The sequence below is a fragment of the Carlito syrichta genome, unplaced genomic scaffold, assembly GCF_000164805.1.
Source record: "Carlito syrichta isolate Samal-C Ts95f unplaced genomic scaffold, Tarsius_syrichta-2.0.1 Scaffold304660, whole genome shotgun sequence".
Classification (NCBI taxonomy): Eukaryota; Metazoa; Chordata; class Mammalia; order Primates; family Tarsiidae; genus Carlito; species Carlito syrichta.
The window spans coordinates 307,560-316,729 of NW_007248756.1; the positions used below are offsets into that span (position 1 = coordinate 307,560).

Consider the following 9,170-nt stretch of genomic DNA (forward strand, 5'->3'; position numbering starts at 1 on the left):
TTCTTCTTTCTTTCTTTCTTTTATTTTTTTGAGTCAGAGTCTCACTCCATCACCCAGGCTGGAGTGCAGTGGCACGCTCAGGGCCACCCCAGCATCCACCTGCTGGGCTTCCGCGATGCTTCTGCCTCATCCTTCCAAGTAGCCAGAACCACAGGCACGCACTACCATGCCTGGCTAATTTTTGATTTATTGTAGACAGGCGGCCTCGCCAAGTTGACTGGACCGGTCTTGAATCTGTGGGCTCAGGCAATCCACGCACGTTGGTCTCCCAAATTGCTGGGATTAAAGACTGAGCCACCAAGCCCAGTATTTTTTACACATCTTCGTCGTCTTTTTCATTTGTATTTTCTCAGCATGATGCTGCTTATGGTAAATCTTAGCGTTCAGATCAATCATCTATTTTGTCTTCTTTGAAGGTTCATGAGCCTCTCGACTTTCCTTCTTACTCTTTTTCTCATGGTAATCCAAATGACATCCATAGAGATTGCTGTGTAATTCAATATACTCATTTTGTGGCATAGTGACAACTGCAGAACCGTCAGGAGTAGCCACCTGGGTGCGAAGTTCTCAACTTTCAGCTCATTTCTTTTTATTCCTGAATAGTATTCTATTCTCTGGATGGATTTACCACCGTTTATTTACCCATTCACATACTAAAGGACATCTTGATTTCTTCTATGTTCTTATAAATAAAGTTGTTATAAATATTTATATTTGTATGGACATCAGCTTTCAACAGGTGTTTGTGTGGACATGAGTTTTCAACTCATTTGAGTAAATACCAAGAAGTCCGATTGGTGGATTGTATAGTTTGACTGTGCTTAATTTTGATAGAAGTTGCCAAACTTTTTTCCAAAGTTGCTTATTAGTTTTATTCCCACCAGCAACAATGAGAGTTCTTATTCTTCTATATTCTTGCCAGGATTTGGCCTTAGTGTTTTGGAGTTTGTCTATTTTAATAGGTGTATAGTGGTATCTCATTGTTGTTTTAATTTGCAATTCTCCAATGGCTTATCATATGGACCATCATTTCTTATGCTCATTTGCCATTTGCATGTCTTGTTTGGTGAAGTGAACTTTCAGGTCTTTTGCCATTTTTAAATCAAGTTTTTCATTTTCTTATCATTGAGTTTTAAAAGCTCTTTGTATATTTTGGATAACAGCCAATTATCAAATACACATTTTGCAAATATTTTGTCCTAGCTTATGACTTTCCTTCTTATAGATATATCTCATTATCAGTGTCTTCTGCAGAGAAGACATTTTTTTATTTTAGTGAGATTCAGATTACCATTATATTTTTCACAAATCATGTTATTGTGTTGAATTTTTAAATGATCACCAAACCCAAGAACATCCAGATTTTCTCTTTTGATGTCTTCTAGAATTTTACGTTTGCAGTCTTGATCCATTTTGATTTAATTTTGCGAATACTCTGTGTCTAGATTCATATTTTTGCATGTGGATGTTCAGTTCCAGCACAGTTTTGTTTTTGATTTTTTTTATTAAAGTGATACTTTTGTAGATTTGTTACATAGGTATATTGTGTGATGGTGAGGTGGGCTTCTATTGAAACCATCAGCCAGTGGTGGCCCTGGTACTCAATAGGTAGTTTTTCAATTGTTACCACCCTCTATCCCTCCCCGATCAAGGAGTCTCCAATATCTATTGTTCCCATCCTTATGCTCAACTTCTAGCACAATTTGTTAAAAAGACTATTCTTTCTCCATTACGTTGCTTTTGCTTCTTTGTCAAAGATCAATTGAATATATTTATGTGGGTCTATTTCTGAGTTGTCTATTTATTTCAATGATTTACTTTTTTATTCTTCATCAATATCACACTATCTTGATTACTTTAGATTTATAGTAAGACTTCAAATTGTGTTCTAGCAATCTTTTTCCTTTGTTTTTTTTCCTTCAATATTGTACTATTCTAGTTCTCTTTGCCTCTCCGTATAAATTTTAGAATCAGTTTGTCAATAGCCACAAAATAACATGCTGGGATTTTGATTCAGATTGTGTTGGCAATCAAACTAATAACAATACAATAATAAAAAATAAGAGGAATAAAAATATAGTATAACAACTACCTACATAGCATTTACATTATATTAGGTATTATAAGTGCACTGAGGTGATTTAAAATATTTGGGGTGTGTGTGTGTAAGCTATATCCAAATACTGCACTGTTTTATACAGGAGACATGAACATCTATAGATTTTGGTATTCATAGGAGGTCCTGAAACCAATTACATATGTATACCAAGGGACATCTCTATAAACACACACAGAAAGAGAGAGAGATAGAGAGAGAGACAGAGAGAAAGAGAGACAGAGATCGAGAGAGAGAGATATCATATTTATTAGGTAACGGCTTTGCAGTAAAGTTCCTCTTACATTTATTAAATTTACTGTGCTGCACTTTAAGCTTAGAATTAAGATATTTATGCATTTACATTTTCATAAAAATTATATCTTACAAACTCAATTTATCTTAATGTGAACTGTTATCAAATCTCAGTCTCCAGCTTAGCAGATATGTCAGCCAGTCCTTAATGAGATTACATGAATACTGGCTGTTTTTTACAGATGAACTTAGACTTCCATTACTAAAAGGCGAAAGATTCCAGATGGCTAGAGTTTTAAAGGTTTTGATTTTTTGGGGCTTGAAGTTAAAAGATTATGTGTTGGCAAACTAGTAGTAATGCATGTGACATTACTCAACTGTAAAATGAAACAGCAAAAAATTATGAGATTCTTTTTGCTCCAATTAATCATCTAAAATTTTTAAAATGTAAATACCTGGAAATACTATTTTGAAAGAAGTCTGAGGAACATTCACTGACTTCTCTACTTCATTGATTACATGGAGGGAATTTGAAATAAACTATATTAGGAATTTTGACTGTATAAATTAAGTTATTACACATTGTTTTGCTAGTTTATAGATAGAACAAAATTATTAATCTTGAAGGAACAGTAAAATGCCATTCTTACTTATGGTAACATTAGATCATGCGTTCTGTTTGTCCTTTGGATCTGGCTGTCATTTTGTTGACAGCAGGTACTACAAATGTCTATTTGTTTGGATCTAAATAACCCAGAGCCTCTATTTCAATACTAATGTTGATAGCTCCTATACTAATTTCAGATTGTTGGTGCTATTAAAACTTGCAATAAAATTTGCACCAAATAGTTGAGTAAGATTTTCATTATTTCACTGACTCATGGAGTTTTTGCTGCTTTGTCATAAATTACAAGAATAACTTTTTTTTTTCAAATGTGGGTTGACCTAGATCTAGCAGTTCATTTAATATGCTAAATGTGATATACATACAAAAAGATTATTGTAAAATATGATAGTAATTTTATATACATATTGTTAAATGTTTCTCATTAAAAAATAGAATCAAATTGTGTTCTTATCCATAGGGTATGAAAATGCCAGTGTCTGAAAAATGTGTATACTACTTGATGAACACCTCACTTTTAGGAATTTATCCTTGAGTAGTGAGCATGAAAATTTTCTGTTTTAAGAAGTTTATTGCTGTGTTTCATATTGAGATAAAAATAAAATTATCCTAACTGTCCAAATATACGGCACTATTTGAATAAGTTGTGAGATATGCATGAAATCTATTATTATGTGAAATAATCTAATCAAAATACTGTTTTCAAAGACTTTTCTTCCACTCAATTCTGTATTCATTGATGAAATTGCTGGCACATAGAAAGTAGTCAGTCAACTATTTTAACTAATGTAAAGTAAAAATATTTTCTGTTTGTTTTCCTTGTTTCTTTATTTATACCATATTCCGTGGTATTTGAATAAACTCAGAATCATTAAAATAGAAGCTCTATTATAGAGGAGAAAAAATGAGTGATTTTTGTGTGGCAAATAATTAGAATTTAAAACTAAATTGTATGAAAGCATAATTGCTTTGTTGCAGATTGCTGGCAAACACTTGTCGAGACCATTTAATATTTGTGTAATTTTAGGAAATTAGAATTTCTTTTCAACTTTCAAAGTGGAAAAGGATTTCAACAGTAAGAAAATGATGTACCATCAAAATTAGAGGCTATCCATATGGTAACAATGATCTAATCCCTCTTGGCACTGAGCTGATGGAAAATACTGTTTCATGTATAATTTGTTTAGTATTTCTGAGCCCCCTGTTTTTCTTTTCCAATTGAGGAGGAAAAGATAATTCCTATTTTGCACATCTTTATTAATCAAGCAAAACTGGAGAACAGATGTGGGATTCTTTAGCTGTTATGAAGATAGACAGAAGGAGAACCATAATTCTTAGGCGTGTCACTTTAAATGGTGCCTATGAGTTATTAGCATCAGAAACAGGGCCATTGAGATACAGAAACCAAATGGCAACAGTATATCATAGAGGAAAAGTAAGTAAGTTGTACTTCTTTGTTGATGTGCATTTATTATATAATAATGCACATAAACATCGCTTTTGGTTGTTGACTAGAAGTCGAAGAAATTATCCTTGCTACAATTTCTTTGGATTTTCTGTGTCAATGGAGGATGCAATAAACACATACTATGGTTGAAAAAAACCATCCAATCAGATATTCTAAAAACAAGTGTATTAATCAAATATAAACTAGAGTTTAGAAAGGACTAATTAACCTACAGATCACACATGTATATTGTACACTGGCTTGTTAGTTATCAAATTTTGCCTTGTTTTATAATAGTTTCAAATCAATTGCCGTACAGAAACCTCAATCTTCAACACTTTAACTATCAGTGATTGAACTATTCGATTTTATGGAAGCACCTTCAAAATTTTTATTATTCCCAATAAATATACTTAAGCTAATAAAACTATACTAATCAAAAATATTTCAATCATGTCTTAACAAATGCAGCATACATCATAATATAGTCATCATAATATATTATATTACACATAGGGTTTCTACTTTTAAGAATTTTAGAATATTTACTTTAAGCACACTTTTAAGCTTCTCTTTAGTAAAGCTAAATCCCTGTCCTCAATATAACACATCTCAATTTTGAATCAATATATAATAGATGTTCATAAACTAACACAATCTTAAATGATACTCCCTTTGGAAACCTGTGTTAAAACTTTCTATAATCTATTTCTTATATTTTTATAATTCAAAGCCAAGAGTCTGGCCCAAACATTTCTACTACAATTTTTATAATTTTGCATTATATTCCCTAAGAGCTATATTGTTATTTAATTCAACTTTTAAAATTTCAAAACCACTACTAATGGAAATAAAAAATCATTATCAGGATAACATAAAAGTCTCACTACTCACTGACAAATGCAAGAATTCTGATTTAATGTGAATAAGACAGTTTTTTTTTTCTTTTTCAAAAGAGTTTTTTACCTGGGAGGAAGCAATTAATTTTGGGGGAGTCTTGAAGTGATTTTGACTTTATAATACTGCTGCTCAGTATAAACCCACATGCAACAAATTTGAACAGCTGAAGTAATCATCTCTTTATATTCTTTCACCTCTCATATAAAACATTTCCCTAGGATTTTGTCTTCTCTGTACAATAGCAATGGTCTTAATAAATTTAAAATCAGTAAGAAGTGTACTTACTTTTTCTCTGATAACTAAAATAAAAAATAATTTTTTAAAAAAATTGGAGGGAATAGTCAAATCTAATAGGATTTCTGACATTAATAAATCACAATAGCAACAACAAAAATAGCAACCAATGTACCGAGTAATTTCTATAGTGAAAGCATACATGTTTTCAATTCTTAATCTGCCTTAAGACTTTTGGAACAATATGTAACTAGCAAAAATGCTTTTGAAAATTTTGTGTGGAATTCCACAAATATCTTAGTATAAGAAGAAATTAAAGATAAAACAAATTCTACATTTAGAATAGGTTTACCTCATTGTAAAGCGTAGTTTGTTAAATATAAATTTTTATTGGGAGATGGAAGTTATAGAACATCTTAAAAAGATGGTAGTATTTCCATAATTATGAAGGCACTATAGAAAGAAAAGGAAGGGTAAATGTTCAAAATAATTTATCCTGGTTTTGATTCAGCTACTTTCCATAAAAGCAACTCAACATAGATCAATCCAGCCTAATAAGAGCAGAACTTTATTTAATTATGCTTAATGTGTGCATATAGTAACAGTAATAATAGCTAACATTTGAATATTATGGTATAGCGCACATTTGCATGAGTTAGCTCATTTAACACTCATAAGATCCCCTAAACAACATGAAATAGAAAACAATATTTCCTTTATTTGTGTAAGAATATTTATAAGAAAATTGAACTAACTCCTCTGATTTCCAAGTTAGAGCTCACATTATTTCAACTTGATACTGCCCACAACTTTATAAATATTCTATTATTTTCTTATATCCTTTCTTGATGAATCCTCCCATACTCATATAACTGCACAAGTAGTTAATTATTCCTTGGATATTTTAATGATCTCTCTCCTCTCCATTCATTTTACTCATTTCTTCATGTTTGTCTGTTTTTGTCAATTTAAATTTAATTTTAAATAGAAAAATTCACATGCTATAAGACTAAAAGTGTTTAAAGTGTATACAGTGAAAATTAAGTCTTCATCTCACACCTTACTGCCAGTTATGTTTACCCTACTCAAAGACTCTCACATTGGCAATTCTTTTTCAGACATTGACATGTGGTTATTAAGTTAAACAAGAGAAGTTGTTTGACTGAGAATTTGTAGTAGTAATCAGCAAGACAAAGTTTGAAACAAGTATAAAATAACAGAGAAAATGAATGACCCACTGATAAAGCCCAAGTCCTAAATTTGTACATTGTTGTCACCAACTAGCCCACTGCCTGGTTCTTTTTTTTTTAAGTTTTTTTATTTTAAAGATGTGGGGTACAATTCAGGGTTAGGTATACAAATGTTCATTATGCAGGTATCCTTGTTGATGAGGTGTGTACCTCCTCCCCCGGCAGATTCCCACTACTGTCAGTAGACCTGGTTCTTTTCTTATTTTTTTCCTTTTAAAATACATATCATGAGAATAACTGTATTTTTATTGTAGATTAGCAATATATAATTTTATAAATTTATGGAGCATATATGGTGTTATGATTTATGAATATAATGTGAAACAACTAAATCAAAATAATTCACATTTCCATCATTTCAAGTGAGAACATTTAAATTTACTCTTAGAAATTTTTAAATATGCAATATGCCACTATTAGCTATTTACTATGCTGTGCAATATAATTTCTTTAAAAAGTATATTCCTCCTGTGTAACTGAGATTTTATTTCTTTTTGACCATCTCCCCATTTTCCCCACCTCCAGTCCTCTGTAACACTATGCTATTCTCTGCTTCTGTGAGCTAGACATTTTAAAATTTGTATAAGTGAGAACATGTAATATTTGTCTTTTTTGTATACTTTATTTCGCTTAGCACAGTATTCTTCAATTCTATTCATGTTGTCTCAAATGATATAAATCCCTTCCTTGTTCTTAAGACTGAATGGCATTCATTTATATTTGTATACCATATTTTCTTCATCCATTCAGCTATTGATGGACACTTAGTGCTATTTAAAATTCAAAAGCATATAAAGACACTGCACCTCCTTGTTCTCTGTCTTAGAATATTGTAATATACTTTGAAAAATTTCCAAAGATTCCTTTTACCACTATGTTAAAAGCATATATGTTAATTTTACACAACAAATCTAGGTACATTACTAAAAAAATTTGAAAATTGACTTGGGGGATACAGTAGAAAACAACAACAACAAACCGACAAAAAAGAAAGAGAGAAAAAATCACCAGAATTCACCAGATATACTCATTTTTAGTATTAGAATATATTGGATTATTCATATTCACATAATTTACAAATTGACACATCTTGCATATCCTTAGGTGAATTAACTAAAATATTATGTTGTTTTAAAAATATTTTACTCTCTATTCACATCTATTTTAATGTTTTTCTGATAAGTAACTGTATATCTTAATATTTATTTAATGAACACACTAATCTATTGTATAAGTTACATATCAGTATAAACATTCCAGTTCAAACTAATTATTTTGAACTGAAACTTTCCTTTTTTGTAATGTCCTTTTCTGATCTGTTTTCAAATATATATTAATGCCATACAAAAATTAGTAATTTTTTCTTTATTTCCTTGAATAATTTGTATAGAACTTACATATTTCCCCTTAAAATGCTTGTATGAATATTTATATTAAAATATCTAACTCTTTGGGTCCTGGGCAAAATGGAGTAAGCTCATTGCAGTCTATTCCTCTGACTAATTAAAAGTAAAACTTCTGGACAAAATACAAAAGGCAATTAGTTCAGAAGTCTGAAGCAGGCAAATCTGTGAAGTTAAGATTTGGAAAAGGGACACACACAAATCAGTTTCCCAATTTTTTAATGCTTTTCACTCAAATTTTGAACCACAGGTTGAGAAGCAGGAATAGTGTTGTTAGACAACATAAAGCATCAACATATGAAAGAAATACCCCTCTTTCAGGCCAGAGGATCAGGAAAATGGGATTCTGGAAGGTAGAGTGTGTGAAGGGAATCTCCACTTTTAAGAAATTATTTTTATTCTCTATCCTGTCTGTTCCCTACAGATGGACTTCAGGCTTAGAGCTGTGGCAGAAGCACAGAAGCAATAGGCAACCAAAATTCAAAGAGAAACTCTGTCTTTCTGGCCAGAAGAACTTTTTTTTATGAGTTGGAGTCTCACTCCGTTGCCCAGACTGGAGTGCAGTGGCATGCTCCCGGCCACCACAGCCTTGACCTGCTGGGCTCTGGCAATCCTTCCACTCAGCTTTCCAAGTAGCCAGAACTACAGGCGCATGCTACTATATGCCTGGCTACTGTTTGATTTATTGTAGAGATGAGATCTAGCCAAGTTTCCCAGGTGGGTCCTGAACCCGCGGGCTCAGGCAATCCACTCACCTCTGCTTCCCAAATCGCTGGGATTACAGGCTGAGCCATCGAACCCAGCCCAGAAGAACTTTTAAAAGGTCTTATAGACTGAAGAATGCCGAGGACATCTCCATTATTTTCCTCTCTCTATTGTCTCAATATTTATAAAAGTGTAGTCCTATTTTTTAAGTAACAAATGTAGCAGCAGTGCATAGTGGGAGAAATTCTAGTCAACG

The 9,170-nt window shown here is 31.9% G+C and overlaps 1 pseudogene; it reads right to left on the reverse strand.

The window, feature by feature from the left end:
* The window catches only part of LOC103262919, a 1,166-nt pseudogene extending 647 nt beyond the window's left edge, over positions 1–519 (reverse strand).
* Positions 520–9,170: the final 8,651 nt, after the last annotated feature.